Source organism: Taudactylus pleione, unplaced genomic scaffold (assembly GCF_031769625.1).
Source record: "Taudactylus pleione unplaced genomic scaffold, aTauple2 ptg000282l, whole genome shotgun sequence".
In the NCBI taxonomy this organism is placed as follows: Eukaryota; Metazoa; Chordata; class Amphibia; order Anura; family Myobatrachidae; genus Taudactylus; species Taudactylus pleione.
The window spans coordinates 1908818-1926972 of record NW_028284684.1 but is presented as its reverse complement, the minus strand read 5'-3'; the positions used below and the strand labels follow the sequence as shown (position 1 = coordinate 1926972).

Below are 18155 nucleotides of genomic sequence, written 5' to 3'. Positions count from 1 at the left end.
ACTGGGGGCACTGCTGGGGGGTTAGTACTGGGGTCACTATTTAAGGGGGTCTACTACTGAGGGCATTATATAAGGGGCACTGCATAGGGGGATGACTACCTGGGGCACTGATAGGGGGACCACTTCTGGGGGCACTGTATAAGGGCACTACTGTATACTGTAAACTGTCTAGGGGGGGTGGGAGCAAATTTTTTACTTTTGCACTGGGGGCCAAATTGCTTATAAATGGCCCTGTAATTATTTAATTATTTTACCAAAATGCCGAGGGGGGGTTATATGGGGGGGGGGCAACAGAAAAAATATTGGCAGGGGGGAGCAAAATTTATAGTTATGCCACTGCCTCCAGTTATGGTAATTCTCCATTATATAAAATAAATGGGAAGCACAATATAGTGTAATAACATCACTGTATGATGTAGCCACCCGGGGATGTGAATATGAGGAGAATATGGTGGTCTATGAAGATCTTCTCCCGGCTTTATATGATCCCAACTCAGAATCACCCAGGTGTGAATGAGGATAAATCTTGTGTGGAGTTTCTTACATGTATGCTTACTTGTATTGGCGATGTATGGGCACATAAAGGTATATTTGGCTTCAAAATCCTCGGCCTGTGGTCGGGACTTTCAAGTCATGATAGGACAAGGTAAAAGAAAAGGCCGCCATCCAGTACCATGAAAAATAGCTATTTATTATAAATAAAAATGTATAAAAACATATATAAAATAAATAGCAGTAAGCCCATACCTCCAGGTGGTAATATTATGCAGATTCCTATTGTCCTGCAAAAGATGGGCCCGGGTCACTAAGGGCAAATGGATAGCATATAGAATGGATGGGATACTGCATACAATGTGTGAGGCGCCTTTTTTCAAGATGAGTGTTCTTTCACTCCCTGATGCAAGCTCTGTTTGTTTGTTAGGTTTAGGGTTATTGAAGATAGCAGCCATAAATCTATTGGAGGTCACACAATGCTTTTCATCCTGCAATAAAACCGAGGAGTCTATTTATGAACCTTCCCAAATTAGCTTAATGCAGTTATATGACAACAATAATATATGTATAATATATGTATTAACATTATTATTCTGATAGAGTGGCTACAAAATAAGAAAGTCCTGTTGAAGAGTGAAAGTAAGGTGATAGCTTACACAATCACATTACTGCTGGGTTCAAAACCAACTTACTTACAGTATTTTGCATGTGTGGCCTCACATGTGCAAATATAGGCTAGCAAGTAGGGATCCCAAGATCCCTCTCCAACAAAAAAAATTGTAAAGAGATATCCTATAGGCTATAATGGCTACCACCTTCTAGATGGATTTTGATATCAGGTGTCAGCTCTGAAAGGCTAAGGTTTCATAACTTGTTAAATTGACCATTTTCACAGTTCACATAGAAAAGCTATGGGGACTGCTTACAAAAATATCTGATATCTGTAGTACCCATATGGTAAATGGACAAAATAGTTAATAATGATCCAAAAACTGCTACAGTATTTCCTGAGATTTGACCACAATTCTACATTAATTAAGTTTGTTACCAAACTGTATCTTCACCATAATAAAGGGCCCCTGACAGTATCTCCACCATAAAACACAAAGGTTAAGGAACAACATTGATTAAACTAATTTATATGAGCTTTGTTTCCTATAGAGGTACGTTTAACACCACAGTGTTCTTGAAACAGCCTGACAGGGGGGCTAATTCAGCATTGCACACAAGTGTGATGCTGAACGCAGATTCCCGATTATCGGGAATCTGCGCATGTGCAAAACCCATTTGGGGAATGTGCAGAACAGGTCCTGCATAATCGCACGCAGCCCCTTCTATGCCTCTGTTTGATTGACAGGCAGAGGCAGTGATATAATGAGGGTATTTGGAGCCCAGAGCAAGATAAAAAATCGAGTGCTTTCCCCACCCCAATGTGCGTGTGCTTTACATAGTGCCCTTGTATAGTGCCCCCTATGCAGTGTCCAATATACAGTGCCCCCAGTAGTAGTGCCTTTTACACATAAAAAACGCAGGCACACACAGACAGACAAAATTACACTTACCTGAATCCCCACTCCTGTGCCCGCCACTGTCCACTCCTCTGTCCTTCTGTTTGGCACTATGGGAGAGAAAACATGACGTCTCTCCCTTCACGCAGTGCGGGAGCCGGCCCTGGGTGTAGCAGCCAATGAGAGTTTGTCTGACTCTCATTGGCTGCTAAAACATAAAAACCGCCGCTGGGTAGTACCCGGTGCCGGCAGCAGTGTGTTTGTTTTACTGTGTAATGCGGATTGCACTCACTGTGGTCCACACTACACACTTACCACAGACCTAGGGTCCAACAGCGCCCAGGGCATGTAGCCCATCCATCCAACCCCCCCTTAGTTATGACACTGGGCAGGGGCGTTTAAAGGGCGGGGTGGGGGCGGGTCTTCCCCATTTCCTGGGAGTGGCAAGGCCAGGGGCTATGCCCACAGGCACAGTTTCCTGACCATGCAAGCCGGCCAGCCTGAGTAAGCTGAGGCTTACTTGGCTGGCTGGTGACCCGGCACCGTCCACAGATGGTTGCGATGGTTAGGGTATCATACACCTCCTCCTACATTTGCATATTTGCAAGGTCGGAATTGCAAGGCCGCTTGCGTGCAGCTTTGCAAATCCGTCCCAAGCTGAATCACCCCCAGAGTCTGCACATTACAGATTTGCCCTCAGAGGAACTTGCATAGAACTCAGTCTGTGACCCCGCGTCCCCCCCCCCATTTGCTTCTAGCACCATCATCCCTCTGCTAATATAGACAACCACTCCCACTGGATCAGTACACCCGTGTCCTTATATTCTGGGCTGTAAGTGTTCAGAATTTGGCTACACTTTGCTCTATGCCACCCACTTAATGTAGGTTACCAGAACATGCAAAAAACAGAAGAATGAGAAGAATTAAGTAGAATTTTTGCTGAATGTAATAAAGCCAGTAAGCAAGTTTGGCCTTCCTCATATGATATATTTTAAAAATATTTACTGAAGTCCACAAGTGTCAGGGCTGAATAATGTGTGGGAATATGTACTGCAGATGCTAAAGATTGTTGCAGCTGATGATTAGCTATTCAAGAACTCATCTAATACAAATGAACAATTCTGTGAGAATACAGGAAATGAATATCACACAACAAATGACAATGGCAGGGCAGCTGTATTGTCAGCCCCATCTACTCTTCTATTCAGAAAAAAAATATGTGTTTTTGTCTAAACTCTACATCAGGACAAAATCCAAACGGATGCTAACTGCTTAGTGCTTTACCAAAATGGTGTCACTAAGGACACATAATGATCATGCAAAAAACTCTGCTCCCACATACCTATTTTTGTGCAGAAGTGCCTGCTTTATGGAACATATGGATCTGCATTTGTAGATGTCAACATCTGCAGATGGAAAATGTGTGCAAAGTCTTGTACTGTATGTCATTATATGAGGAGTTGGACAGATCAGGCTTGGTGTACTAACACATGCAATAATAATTTGGTTTTGTCACACAACATATTTAAATGTTTTTGAATAGGTGGAGGAAGCGCATCCCCAGGGGTACTTCCTGGTTTGTTGTGTGGCCAAAGACCTCATACTGTAAAATAACTACTATATTAGCAGGGGTGTGTCTTTCATGGAAGGTAAAGCAGGCTCGAGCACTAGTCGTTGGCATGAAATAGGGTGGTCTACATTTTTTCAAATACCACAGTTATGCAAGCTCTCAAAAGCCGGGGTATTCAATTTTTTAAAAATGGCGGTAAAAAATTATAAATTCAACCTGCTGCCCGCGATTACCGGCTGCACTGCCCCACTCCCCAGCTCTCATAACCTCCCTCAGACATAGCTCATATGCTCTGCACAAAGGGGGAACTGGGGGGAGAGGGCAAGTCTAGGTACAGTCAATAGGTGGTCACACATTAGCAGCACCCCAAACACACACAGAAGCAGCACCCCACACACAGACACTAGCAGCAAATACAGAGTCACCAGCATCAAACACACAGTCACCAGCAGCACACACAAACAACAGCAGCAAGCAAACAGACAACAGCAGCAAACACACAGTCACCAGCATCAAACACACAGTCACCAGCAGCACACACACAAACAACAGCAGCAAACAAACAGACAACAGCAGCAAACACACAGTCACCAGCATCAAACACACAGTCACCAGCAGCACACACACAAACAACAGCAGCAAACAGACAACAGCAGCAAACACACAGACAGCAGAAAACACACAGCCAACAGCAGCACACACACAGAAGTACTTACAGAGTCATGGGTGCTCAGGAAGAAGATATAGGAAGACTTAAACATGTTGGGGTGGTGGAGGAGGAGGAGGGGTTGGGTACGGCATGCTGGCGGTCGGGATCCCGGTGGTCAGAATCCCAACACTGGCATCCCAACAGGGTTAGGATACAGACACCTGTTGGTATCCTAACCCTCTCCCTAACTCTACCTCTCCGCTGCCTAAATCTAACCTCCCCCTAGTACCTAAAACTAAACTCTCCCCCCCCCGCACCCTAAACCCAATCCTCCCCCTAGTGCCTAACCCTAAACCTCTCCCTAACCCCAGTACTTACTTTCGGGATGCTGGCGGTCAGGATGCCGGCGCTGGGATTCTGACAGGTGTCGGAATTCTAGGGCCGGCATCCCGACAGTCGGTATTATGACCACATCCTGAGGAGGACAGGGCTGCCAGAACATAAGTCATTATGGACTAATTAAGCTAATTGGAATCTTCTCAAAAGCTGCGCAAAAAAAACCTCACACCCCGAGGGAAAAATAAAACACTTAATAATCTTGTGGCGTGAGGTTTTTGAAAATCTCATGGACAATTTAATATGGCCCTATGTGTAGTCCACCTTCATGGTTTGGGTGCCCCAAAACCTGGGCGATGTCTTCAAATTTCCATTTTTCAACACCAAGAGATAATGAATATGGTATTCTTCACCGCCGAATTGATGTTTCGCCATCCGATACAATTCTCTAACTTGTGTTTCCTGCGTGTTTATTACAGCACCAATATTAGAATTCAGCCACAATTTAAAAAAGACAGTTTTCAAGGGGCACCATTTTTTTTTACTAGGACTTAAGGCCCTCATTCAGAGCCGTTCGTTAACAGCAGTACACTTGTTGCGTTCCGATGTTGTGACACCGCGCAAGCGCCGGTGTAACACTGCACATGTGCGTACGGCAGATTGTGAGGTTTTTTTCACTCGTTCGGCAAATTGCGAACAGGAAGTGACATGTCAAATGTGATTGACAGAACAGGCCGTTTTTGGGCGGTGACGGGGGTGGAGATGGAAAAACGCAGGCGTGGCGAGGCGTTTTTGGGGCGTACATAAATTAGCTCATGCGAACGTCCAATGTGTTCGTACCAACTCATACGTCACTGGCTGATCCTCTTTCCGTTCAAACTGCTCGCACAGCTTAGGGTCTGGATTACTCGACCACAATGGCGATGGCCTTGTCCTTTTGCCCGGGCCTCCACGATGTTTCATCGATTTATCACGGCTTGTCAGATAAACAATCAAATTTGGATTGAAAACCAGCTTGTTTTGTTTTTTCCACTTTGTAATAGCACAAAACCGTACGCAGCTGAAAAACTCGGCTGCTAATTTCAGGATTACACAATCAATTAGCGTTTTTTGGTAGTAATGTATTTTACAATTTGGTTAGTATTTTTGCATTTTGTAACAATATTGTATTCATCTTTGTGTGTATTGTAACCTTTTGCATTGGTATTTCTTTTTTTAACATTTATTCCAAAGTGTTTTTTAAAGTAACATTTTGTTTTAACCCTTGATTTTTTGAAAGTCCCAAACTCATATTTCGTTTTTCCCTTGTGGGCCAGAATTAACTATAAAACAATTGTCAATTAATGTCACAATACAGTTGAGAACAATTGTAGGTTTTATTTGCCAAACACATTTTTAAACAAATCATGTGCATTGTCATGTACATTTTTGGGGTCCTTGTTACCCACTAATATTTGACACATATTTTTGGATTAAATTATATTTTTTGCACACAAACGAAAAAAAAATTAAAAACAATTCACAAGAAAGGAGAGGGAAGTTTTGGCCAGAAAGGAATATGAGGCAAGCACAGAAGGTGTGTGGGCAAAGTAGCCAGTGCTGTCATCGTTTCTTTATCAGTTTGGCTGGGGTAGGGTGGGCGCCAGACCGGCTCCGGGATGTCCTCTGGCTGGCCTGTCCAGAGGCAGATGTTGTGGCCTCTGGACTAGGCACAGGGCTAGGCACATTTGGAGGAATGGCTGTTGTTGTGCCAGAGATGGAGGATCCTGATGTTCCGGCAGGAAGGGAGGTCGGCTCCACCATGTGCTGACGAACGAGCTGCTCCAGGGCATTGGCGATTCTGATGTTGGCCCTGGTATTTTCAGCCAGGGCCTGACCAATGGTCACGTTGGCCGCCGCATTTTGCTCCAGGGCCTCAGCCACCCGTAGCAGACTGGCGTCCATCCTCTGCAGAATCTCCGTATGTGAATCCGATTTAAAATTGAGTTCTGTGAGGAGTGCCACTGCCTGCGAGGGGGATTGCCCAGGACTGGCTTCTGCAGGGTCCTTAGCCGGATGTACTGGTTCCTCCCCTGCAGAGCCAGCAGAAATTCTGCGGCCAAGGCTCCCCTCTGGAGCAGACTCATCCGCCTGTGTCTCTGTGAGAAAAAAGGAACATTACAATCTACATATTGTCACAATAACATTTCCGAGTTGGTTACATCACAACATTTACCTGGGACAACATGAGGAGCCGCAAAGTCTGGCATGTCCGTATCCATGTTGGACACACCAAACACCTCCACATCCTGCACACACCCCTGTGCCAGCTCTTCCAAATCATTAAACTCCAATGACACAGGGGTGGGACCCCCACCTGTCCCCCTTGCATGCCTAGCCGTGTGCGCCATTTTTTGTTTCAGGCGATATTTGAAGTCTTGCCATCTGTGGGTGAAAAAGTAGCCATTATTCCTGCATTATTTCATTATTTTTTTTTTAGGGGGGTCAAGTTTTTACTTACCGCCGTTTGACAACCCGGGCTAGATGGACATAATCACCCACCCTATTGACAGCACTGGCTATTTCCTCCCACATTCTCCACTTCTGGCTTGCACCCATATTCCTGTCTGCCTGTGGCAGGATGTCCACACACTTCTGAACCAAAACCTCCATCTCCTTTCTTGTGAATTGTGGCTGCCTTTTCTTTTTCCCTGCTTTGCCCGGAATACTGGGCCCAGCAGCCTCTTCCATGTCATCCTCCACACCTATTTTCAAAAAAATTGAGAAATTGTAGCGTGCAAACTTTCACTATATTATGTTTCAAAATAATCCTTGTTTGGAAATGCCTGAAAAACTTACCGGCCGCCTCTTGGCCATTGTTTGGCTGGTCTGTAGCCATTTCTTATATCAAAACAAAAAATACACCAGACCATTTTTTTTTGGTCGTGACGTATTTATACATGCGTCCTTATTTTTCGGCCGCATCATTGATTGTGCGTTCCTATGATCCCTCCTTAATTTGAGTGGGAAAATAAACACTGTTTATGGCTTTGGCCGTCTCGAGTCTAGGTGGCGGGTGTTGGTTGTTGGAGGTTACGTTGGTCGGAGTGGATTGTTGGCGGGAATTTTATTTGGCGGTGTTTGGCGTTTTTTTCTGTGCGTTTTTTTGGAGTTTATCTTTCCGTTCGCTTTTTTTGGTGTGGTTCTTTTATTTGTCGTGTATTTTTTTGGAAAGTTTTTTGCCGTCTTCCTTTTGTTCAATTTGGCTATGCTTCTTTTTTTAAAATTTTGTTCTCTAATTTTTTCACAATTATCCTTTGGTAGGTTTCTTTTGGCTCTGCCCCAACGACCTTTTTCTCCGGTGACTTGTATATCCTGTATTGGTAAGTTTGGATTTTCACTTGTTTATTAAATGTTCATGTCATTTTTTTCGCAACTTTTGTTCACCTTACAGTTTTTACCTTTGGTTTTGTGTTTCCTAAATGTCTGAACTAATTAGCGCATTTTTGTCTGCTTCTTTTCTGTATTTTAATTGCGAACTAATTAGCGCATTTTTGTCTGCTTCTTTTCTGTATTGTAATTGCGAACTAATTAGCGCATTTTTGTCTGCTTCTTTTCTGTAGTTAAATTGGTTGAGATTTACCGTTAGCAATCTTCTTTGTTTTTTGGGTCCCAAATTGTGGAAGTCTGCGCACTGTCGTTTTGATCTTTGGAGAAATGTGTGTTTATCCCCTTTTATGTTTTGTCTTTTACCCAATTTTGAATCCTAAATGGCCACCCAAAATTTTTTCATTGTTCGGGTTTTTATTTTTTTAGGCTTGGTAAATCACGACAATACCCCGTCATGTAAGCATCATTGGATTGTATCGCAAAAATAAGTATTTTTGAGGTTTTTTGGGGGCAAACAAACCTTACATTCAATTCTTGCCATTTCAGGTTGATCTTGGTCGGATTGTTGTGGCCATGCTCCCGGAAGCCGACCAACCTCAATCTCGTCCCAGGCGTAGGCATCGTAGGCGTGCAAGGCCCCAGATATATCGAGCACGTGTCACCCTTTTTGGAATGCCCGATGATGAGGTGTTAAGACGCTACCGTCTTCCGCCCAAAATCATCATAGACACTCTCTCATTAATAGAGAGTGATCTTGAGCGGCAAATTGACAGTCCTACAGCAATACCACCACTTACGCAATTTATGGCGGTGTTACATTTCTGTGCCTCAGGATCCTTTCAAACCACGGTGGGAATAGTTGCGAGAATCTCCCAATCCTCCTTTTCCAGGATCCTGAGGGCAGTGATGGAGGCCCTTTTCAAGCACCTCCATCATTTTATTAAAATGCCTTTGGATATGGGTGCCCTTAGTGTGGCGAAGGCCAATTTTTACCAAATAGCTGGCTTCCCACACATCATGGGGGTTGTGGATGGTACTCACATACCACTTCAGCCTCCAGCATGGCTGGAGGCCATTTTTAGGAACCGCAAACACTATCACTCAATATATGTAATGGTGGTATGTGATGCCTCCCTCCAGATCCTGTCCCTGAATGCAAAATTACCCGGGAGTGCACATGACTCATTCGTCATCCGGCAATCAGGGATATGGCAAAAATTAGACAACCTACAAGCTGGTGATGCGTGGCTTCTGGGTAAGTGGAGATATTTAGTACATAACAATGTTAAGCTTGATACACAGTGTTCCTGATGTTGTCACTTCTTTTTCACAGGAGACAGTGGCTACCCTTGCACGCCCTGGCTGCTCACTCCTTATTTGGCTCCCACACCAGGGCCACAAAGTAATTTTAATTCCGCACTTACAGCCACCAGGCAAGTGGTGGAGCGCTGTATCGGCCTTTTAAAAGGCCGATTCAGATGCCTCCACCGCTCTGGTGGCGAGCTCATGTATTTGCCGGATATGGTTTCGAAAATTGTGGTCCTGTGTGGGATATTTCACAATATCGCCATAAGGAGTGGTGTCCCAATGCAGCCAGAGGATGCCTTGCCTGAGGATGGCCCCCCCCGAGGTTGGTCGGAGGTCAGTATGTGGGGGGGCCATACGCGATGATGTGGTGGCCAGATATTTTAGGTAATTATTGGCACAAAAGAAGTTCTTTGACACAATGTGGTATGGATTTTTGGAGACCATCTAATTAATTTGTTTATTATTTCCCATCTTCTGTTTGATTTCATAATCTTTTGGACTTTTGCTACCCAAAACAAACCTTCATGGGGACACATTGGATATATATTCTGGACCCAATATTGAAACGCAACATTTGTGGAATCATGGTGGAATGCTCATTCGTCAACCAGTTTTTGATTTATCTTTAATTTTTTCTTATGATGTTTGATGGTTTTTACATTTTGTTATCACTGTGTGTATTGTTTGTGAGCCAACACTTTGGTTTTTTATTTATGTGGTGAATAAATTCTTTGCTTTTGTAATTCCAAAAATTTTCTTGAACATTACAAGTGTAACCAGGTTCACCCACGTTAAATTTGCTTAAGGGTTAATCCTGTAATGTCGCAATTTGCACATTATTAAACTATGCTTTCTGGGTCCAAACCAACACCAAAATGTATTATGTAGAATCAGTATGCTTTGGAATCTCGACCTAAGCAGGTTTCCCCCAAAATTGGAACATGTAAAATTTACAAAGTGAAAAAAGGAAAACCAAAAAAATGCCCCAAACCGATTGTTAGTGTTAGCTGTTTCATGTGCCTGTTTTCTAAAAATCAACAACACACAATCTTAGTGACATTAGTTGAAAATACTTGCTGCAAGAGTCTACTTATGTAAGTGTAAACAATCTAAGATTTGGAGACAAGGAATGAGACTGAACTCAAAATGTAACTTTTTAATTATGAAAACTAATTTGCGTATAAAATTAAAAAATTAGGGACGCAGGATCCCTGCCATACGATCCAGGACCACCAGCAGGCCGATCACGTGGCCCCGCATCACTTGTACGCACCCGGCTAGGTCCGCCAAACGCCTCTGGTCCTCTGTGGGTTAGAAAATTGTGGGGCTTACTACATAATTTAAGAATCTCCCAAAAAACACAAGCAAAAGAGAGTTATCAAAAAATGACAATAGTGTGACCAAAAGCACATTTTTAACAAAACCCAGAAGCCCAAAAAAATGGACACACAAAAAACCATAAAAAAAAAAAAAAAAACAGACAGACAAGTTTGACTGTTTTGCCATGTGGGATATGTGTATGGGGAAATCAGCTGTAAAATGTAAATACAAACAGATATATAACAAAACTATTGGCAAACCAAAAAAAGGAAAAGGGTCAGACACAGGATTAGATCAACATATTTTAAACAACAAAAAAGGATAAAAGGGAAACATACCATTCTGAATGACGGCTGGCCCCGAAACAACTCCCTCGTCCTCCTCGGAGGTGGCCAAATTTCCCAAGGAGGTGGGAGGGGTGATGACCGATTCCGGGGATGGGGTGGTCAAGAGAGGGGTGGTTTGAGGGGAGGGGGAATTGGGATGGAGGGGAAGTAGCACAGAGGGATGGGCGACAGGGTCTGGGCAGGCTGGAGAGGAGGGGGAATTCTGGGTATTTTTTGGGAGAGGAGGTTTGGCTGGGGGTTGGGGAGAGGGGACGAGAGCGCCGTCTTTGATGGCGATGACGCCGTAGTCTTCGCTCTGCCCCTAAATGATGGAAAACAAATTGAGGTTAGTTTAGAACATCACCTTGTTAAACGCTAATTGTTGAACCCCAAAAAATGAAAACATGCACATGCAGATATGAGTACAAAGAATAAACAGGCCATACATGAAAACATGCACATGCAGATATGAGTACAAAGAATAAACAGGCCATACATGAAAACATGCACATGCAGATATGAGTACAAAGAATAAACAGGCCATACATGAAAACATGCACATGCAGATATGAGTACAAAGAATAAACAGGCCATACATGAAAACATGCACATGCAGATATGAGTACAAAGAATAAACAGGCCATACATGAAAACATGCACATGCAGATATGAGTACAAAGAATAAACAGGCCATACATGAAAACATGCACATGCAGATATGAGTACAAAGAATAAACAGGCCATACATGAAAACATGCACATGCAGATATGAGTACAAAGAATAAACAGGCCATACAAGAAAACATGCACATGCAGATATGAGTACAAAGAATAAACAGGCCATACATGAAAACTTACTTTCTATCTGCATGCGAAAGCATGCCAGCAAGCGGGGCGTCCGCCGTTGAAGGTCGGACCACCTGCGCTCCAGCTGGCCGATCTGGCGGCGTGAGCCGAAAGAACGCAGGCGTCCACGTACCTCCGCATATGCGGAACGCTTTTCACAATTGGTGATGGGGGGAGGCTGGCTGGTGATCCGCCTGTCCATCACCTCTGTTAATACCAGGAGCTCGTGCTTGGTGAATTCAGAGGCTCTCATGATGGCAATGGTGTATTTTTAATAAAACAGTTTTAATAAAGACCAGAAAATAATTTTGATTGGCTAATGTATTTGGGTAATTAACAGGACCCATTCTATTGGTTAGTATATGAGTCATGTGTTCGACAGGGCCAAAAATCTATTGAGAGTTATGATAGGCTTGATGCAGTGACATGCGTAAGCTAATTTAAATAAAGAAATGAACCCAGTAAAATATGCGTGGGTAAAAACACAGAAAGCAAATGGATAATTGGCTCAAACATGTATTTTGACAATTGAAAGCGAATGTTTAAGCCGTACGTATTCTGCGGGTAAACACAAACACGGACAAGAGTAAAGTTTATTGCATGTCAAAAAAAAAAAAAAAAACATGTGAAGAGCAATTAAGCTCATTGATATATTGATTGCCATGATACGATTGAGGGAGGTAGGCAGAATAAACGAGCAGGTAATCGGAATCTGACAGGCCCTCTTCCGGTTTGTACTTGTGCGTGCGTTCCCTGCAGGCCACATTGGGGGATGTACGCTCACTATTTGGCTCGCTCGTTAGGTAGAGGAGGGGTCAGTAGTCTTTGGGGTGGATTTTTTGGTGCGTTCGAAATTACGTGCGAGCGCTTAAATTTACATATTTCGGCACCTACGCCGAACGTATGATCGGCCATTTGCGTCCGGCTCTGAATAAGGCCCTAAGTGCCATCAACTCTAGTTACATCTCTGACTGTATTTTAGACTTTTGAGTAAAATCTCAATATTTAAAAATTTTAATTTCAAATATTTTAATAAAATTACACATAGAATAAAATGCTTTATGTAAGTAAAGAATTTTTTCTTTCACTGTCTTGCTATCACCATCTTGAAATGGAGATAGCGAAATGAGCATTGCTGCTATTGAGGGATGGGTGATCCCCAAAAGCACGAGTGTACCGGGCCCGAAGATTTATGCTCCCGGGCCTGGGAGATGGCAGACAGGTTATTAGCATGGGGCCATGATCCTCATGGCGGCCATGAAACACTGCCTTCCTCTTCTTTAATTGTACTCACAATAGCTCATTGCAAGTACTGTAAAAGTGCTGGAAGCAGATGTCCTTTTTGACAGCTCTCATAACCCATTATTTTCCTACCACCATCAGCCCATTAATTTCTATATGGTACATTGAGAGCTATATTCTAGTCATTAATTTTTAAACTGTATCTCTAATGGTCCAAGAAAACATCATAGCCGCCCAGTGCTGCCTGCAATAATCCCAACTCATTGCAGAGTAGTTTGGCAGCTCTAATATACTGTATGTATCAAACTCGTTGGGTTCACAGAATAAGTTCTATTCTAGTTTGACAGCTTAGGAGGGGTGGGTCAGAATGGAAGGAATTTAAATTTAGAGCATAGGAGCTCTGACAAACATATTTGTTAAAAGAATTCTCTAAACATATTATTGAAGCAGCATGTAAGAGGGCAAATTAATTGGTATCAGGCCAAATGAGAACTAAAAATAAGCGGATTGAATCAACGGATAATTTATGTCAACTTATTGCTGATTATTCTGTTGATTACAATGACATCTGTAATAATGTGCTATAACATTACCCTTTGTTAAAAACAGACAAGATATCCCATTACATGATGCCCCAATGCCAGCTAATGCTCAGCACGTGCAAAGCCCGAAATCTCCCTAACTATTATTAATACCACAATGTTTTCAGATATTATTACTAATAATTATATATAATATACATATTTATATATATATATATATATATATATATATAAGAAATAAGTTTGCTTGTTGGCAAATATCTTCCACAGCTCTCAAGGTAAAGCTGCCAAATCTTACATAGTAATTTAGTATTGAAAAAGTGAGTTATTAGACTACATAGCAGCAACGCGACAGAGCAACAAATCTTATATATAAAATTAACTGGTCTGCTTGTGTGTATGTTTGTCTGTCCAGTTATGCATTCGGATACCCCTGCACTGATTGGGATGAAACCAACGCGAAGCGGTCCAGTTGGATCCTGGCTAGGTTTTAGTGGGATTAGGGTCCTGGTCGGACCGCTCTGTGTACGCTGGGCAGAACCTTGACCCAGGGAGCCTGTTTCTGAGCCTTCCACTGGATGGATTTGGATGAAAACTCCACAGATTGGTAACATTGAATCCCAGAAGACATTCTAGAGGGTTAAGGCAACGGGAGGTCCGACCAGGACCCTAACCCCTCTAAAACCTGGCCAGGATCTAACTGGACCACCTCGCGTTGGTTTCATCTCAATCTGTGCAGGGGTGTCCGAATGCATAACCGGACAGACAAACATACAAACAAACAAATGAAATTTATATATAAGATTTGTCACTCTGTCGCTATGTGATCTAATAGCTTACTTTTTCTATACTAAATAACTATGTAAGAATTGGCAGCTTTATCTTGAGAGTTGTGTAAGACATTCGCCAACAAACAAACTTCTTCTTTTATATATATAGATATGTATTTCTGTTTTGTATGTGTGTGTGGAGAGAGATAGAGATGTAATAGATATGTTAAAATGGGGACAAATTAATCACAATATTGTGTCCTCTGCCAGACTCCTAAAAGAAGAAAGAAGAGGAAGAAAGAGATGGGAGGAACACCTAAGGGGTAAGTGAAAATTGAGTATCATATATGAAGAGGTGGGAGAAAGTGTCTGTAGAGACGCTTATGACCATGGGTGTAACTATAGTCGGTGCAGGGGGTGTCACTGCTATGGGGCCCAGAGGTTTAGGGTCCCCAGACCACAGCATATAATTGTCTACCATATTCTAATGCAGCAGCGGCCGAGACTTGTGCTGAGACACCCACCTGAGCCTTTGAAGTTGTCTGCAACAGTGACACGTCCCTGAAATCGTTGAGGCACACGTGCATTTTAAGTTGACACTTCCTGTTGCCTCCTCAAATGCTCCCTGCCTGTCAAGCGCATTCCTATTAAAGACTCGCAGTGTGCGACTACAGTAAAGTACCTTGACACATGCGCAGTGGAAACAGATTGCTCCATTTGGGAAAACATCAGTGTTGCATAAAACTCTGAATCAAGCACTCCTATGGGTCATAAACAACTATCATATGATGTTGTGATAAATTACTTTGCTGCAAGAAATCCAAGGGGAGTAAGGCTGTAAAACAAAACTACAGTAAATCAACATCATGGGGCATATTCATCATCACTTCATTTTTACAAAAGCAGGTGAAAATGAACATTTTCACCTGCAATTGTACAAATTAGGTTTTCAGACCATTCATCACAAAGGTACAGAAGGAGATATCACAGATATCTCCTGCTTACCTTCCTCTGGCAGAGCCCGCTGTTCCCATACACTGTTATGAAGACAGAATTCACCAAGCTCCAAAAATATAATATTTTTGGAGTTTGAGTGCGGGGGCATTCGCCATCTGCAGATGGCGAATGCTCCTGATACCTACTACTTCCCTAAGGGGTCGCAAAGAGGGATCCTTTCAGATCCCTCTGCCCCTGTCCGGCTCTTCCGCCAGACCTTTGTGCGCAGGCGTGACCTGTAGGTCGCGCATGCGCACTCCCATCACTGCTCCGAAAAGGAGCAGTGAAAAGATTCACTGCTCCGAAAAGGAGCAGTGAAGCCGCTCGCGGGACAGCTGTCACCGCGCCGGAGCAATGATGAATTGCTCTGGAATCCACAGTGAGTTGGAATGTGGACCCCCTAAGTATTTTACTCAAGTTTTGCACTACATTTGTTTAACATTTTGATTGAAATTTGCACAATTCTTTTATTTATATTGTATAGTTCGGTGATATTTTTTATTGCTGTTCGGTTCCTTTATATTTATACTAGAGATGTGCCGGCTCAGTTTTCTGAAAACTGAGACCACCCGAACCTCGACGATCCGAGTGAATCAGAGTGGCAGCTCTGATTCCAAATGGAGGCAAAAAATCATCATCCCAAAGTCGGATTCTCACGGGTTTTGGATTCTATATAAGAAACTTCCGTGGTGATTCGGGCGCCATTTCACACTGACTCCAGTCTATGTTAATGTGTCCAGTGGCTTCTGTGCAGTGATCATCCTCTCCACCTCCAGTGGCTGCTGCTGTGCTGTGTCCACTCCCTGTGTCCAGAGGCTGCTGCTGTGTCATTCCACTCCCTGTGTCCAGAGGCTGCTCCTTTGTCCATCCACTCCCTGCAACCAGTAGCTGCTGTGTCCAGCCTCTCCACCTCCAGTGGCTGCTGCTGTGCTGTGTCCAGTCCAGTCCCCTTAGTGTTAAACACTGAATGTAGTGTTAACATTGGCCAAGCTAGATATACAGTACAGGCAGATAGCAAATCATTGATTATTATTTTTATAGTGCAAGAATTATTATAGTAGACACACAGTGGTGCTGCCTACCCTCCAACATGACCCCTCCCATCAGGTACACAATGCTCTGCTCCTGGACTTCTCACCTAATTTATGATTGCAGTCACCTGTGTTGAACTAGTTAACTGATGAGAAGGGTGTTTCAACACAGGTGGCTGCAAACATAAATTATGAGGCAAGTCCAGGAGCAGAGCATTTTGTACCTAATGGAAAGGGTTAGAAGATTGTAGCACCTACAAGAACAGTTTCATTTACCTTGCCATCACCTGAAGCAAGGAGGGAGTAACAAGGTGGAATTCCACCCTTTATATGCTTCAGCGGAAGGAGGAACAGCAAAAAAGCCATTCAAAGCTACACAACTAGTCATGACATAGGGAGAATACTTTCCGTGTTGTGCAAAGTGCTGAAACCCTTCGAAGTAGTCACCTGTGAAGTGAGTTCAGACACTGCCAGCTTGAGTCAGGTGATTCCCCTAATTAGACTATTGGAAAAGCAGCTTGAGAAACTTTAGGAGAACCTGAAATGAAGCGATTCCGCTAAGAACAAGACAAAGGAATACTCACAGCGCTGTCAACAATATTGTATGAATTGAAAGAATGTACTGAAACAAACGTGCAATTCAGTAACAATTTATTAAAAGTAACTAATCATGCAATTAATAAGTAACCACAGGGCTGTGTATATCTGCAGATGTCAAAGCATAATTTGCAAGTCAGTAAATTCAATCTATATATAATGTAGCAACAAAACCAGCATACTGTATATTTACCGGCAGTCCAATAGAAAATGGTGCATTAATAAGGCACACTCCTATCTGATGAAAGTGGATAATATATGGAAATCCTGAATGACTGGCCAGTAAATGTGTTAATTAGACTAATTAGTATCTTTCCTAGATGTGCCATGTTGGATGTTGAACTGCCACGTGTTTGTGCTGCCCACTGCTGTCGCTTAGCTTAGTCAACCAGCTAGCTTGGTGCAACCTTTTGGCCTAAACTGAATGAAAAAAATACTGTGAGCTGGTCAAAATTAACTAGAAATGACTGGAAATAATTATTAATAATAATACTGTAGGAACAAAAACAGGCCCATATTATGAGATTTTAGCAATTTTATCATTTAAAAAAAAAATAGATCCAAAATCAAAACTCGTAAGGGCGGTTTTGCCAAAACCAAAGCACGAAGTTAACACAGATCCAAACTAAAACCAAAACACGGGGTCAGCGCACATCTCTAATTTATACTGTAGTTGTATATTTTGAGTGTTTAGCAGGTGTTTCTTTACCAATAAAAAATAAGTCAAAAACCAATGTGTTAATTTTGGTGTCCGCGTATAAACATTAAGATTGTTGGTGGGATTATTTGCTATAGGATACCAGCCAAAATCTTGCCTGGGGCACCAAATTAGTTAGGTCCGGCTCTGACCATAGCAGACCCAGGCCAACAGAGGAAAGAAAATCATATCAGTAACATGCTACACGCTACAACAAGATCGTTCATGGTTTGATGCACTAATGGAGATAATTAATATCCAGGATAGGATCAAGAATATTCAGGATCATATGTAAAAACACAAGTTTTGATATGTGCATGTAAGACCACACCCTCTCCTCAACAATATTATATCTATCTATATAGATAGATATATTAACATAATTCACCACAAGATCAAATGTCCAAATCAATCCTCTATTTATCAATGCTATGCAGCTATAATCCATTGCCCTTTCAGACCCCTAAATCAGGAAGGTCATATACTAAACAATACAGTATATTTTTGTTAATCAGATTATACATATTCACACAGCAAGGGGGAACTTAGGGCT

At 42.6% G+C, this 18155-nt stretch overlaps 1 long non-coding RNA gene across 1 annotated transcript in view; it reads right to left on the bottom strand.

Moving 5' to 3' along the window:
* Nucleotides 1-755: 755 nt before the first annotated feature.
* LOC148512101 (uncharacterized) overlaps nt 756-18155 on the bottom strand; it is a 31763-nt gene continuing 14363 nt past the window's right edge. Inside the window, exon 3 of the long non-coding RNA XR_015880192.1 lies at nt 756-983. This is a non-coding gene — a long non-coding RNA (uncharacterized LOC148512101). The remainder of the gene's footprint in view (nt 984-18155) is intronic.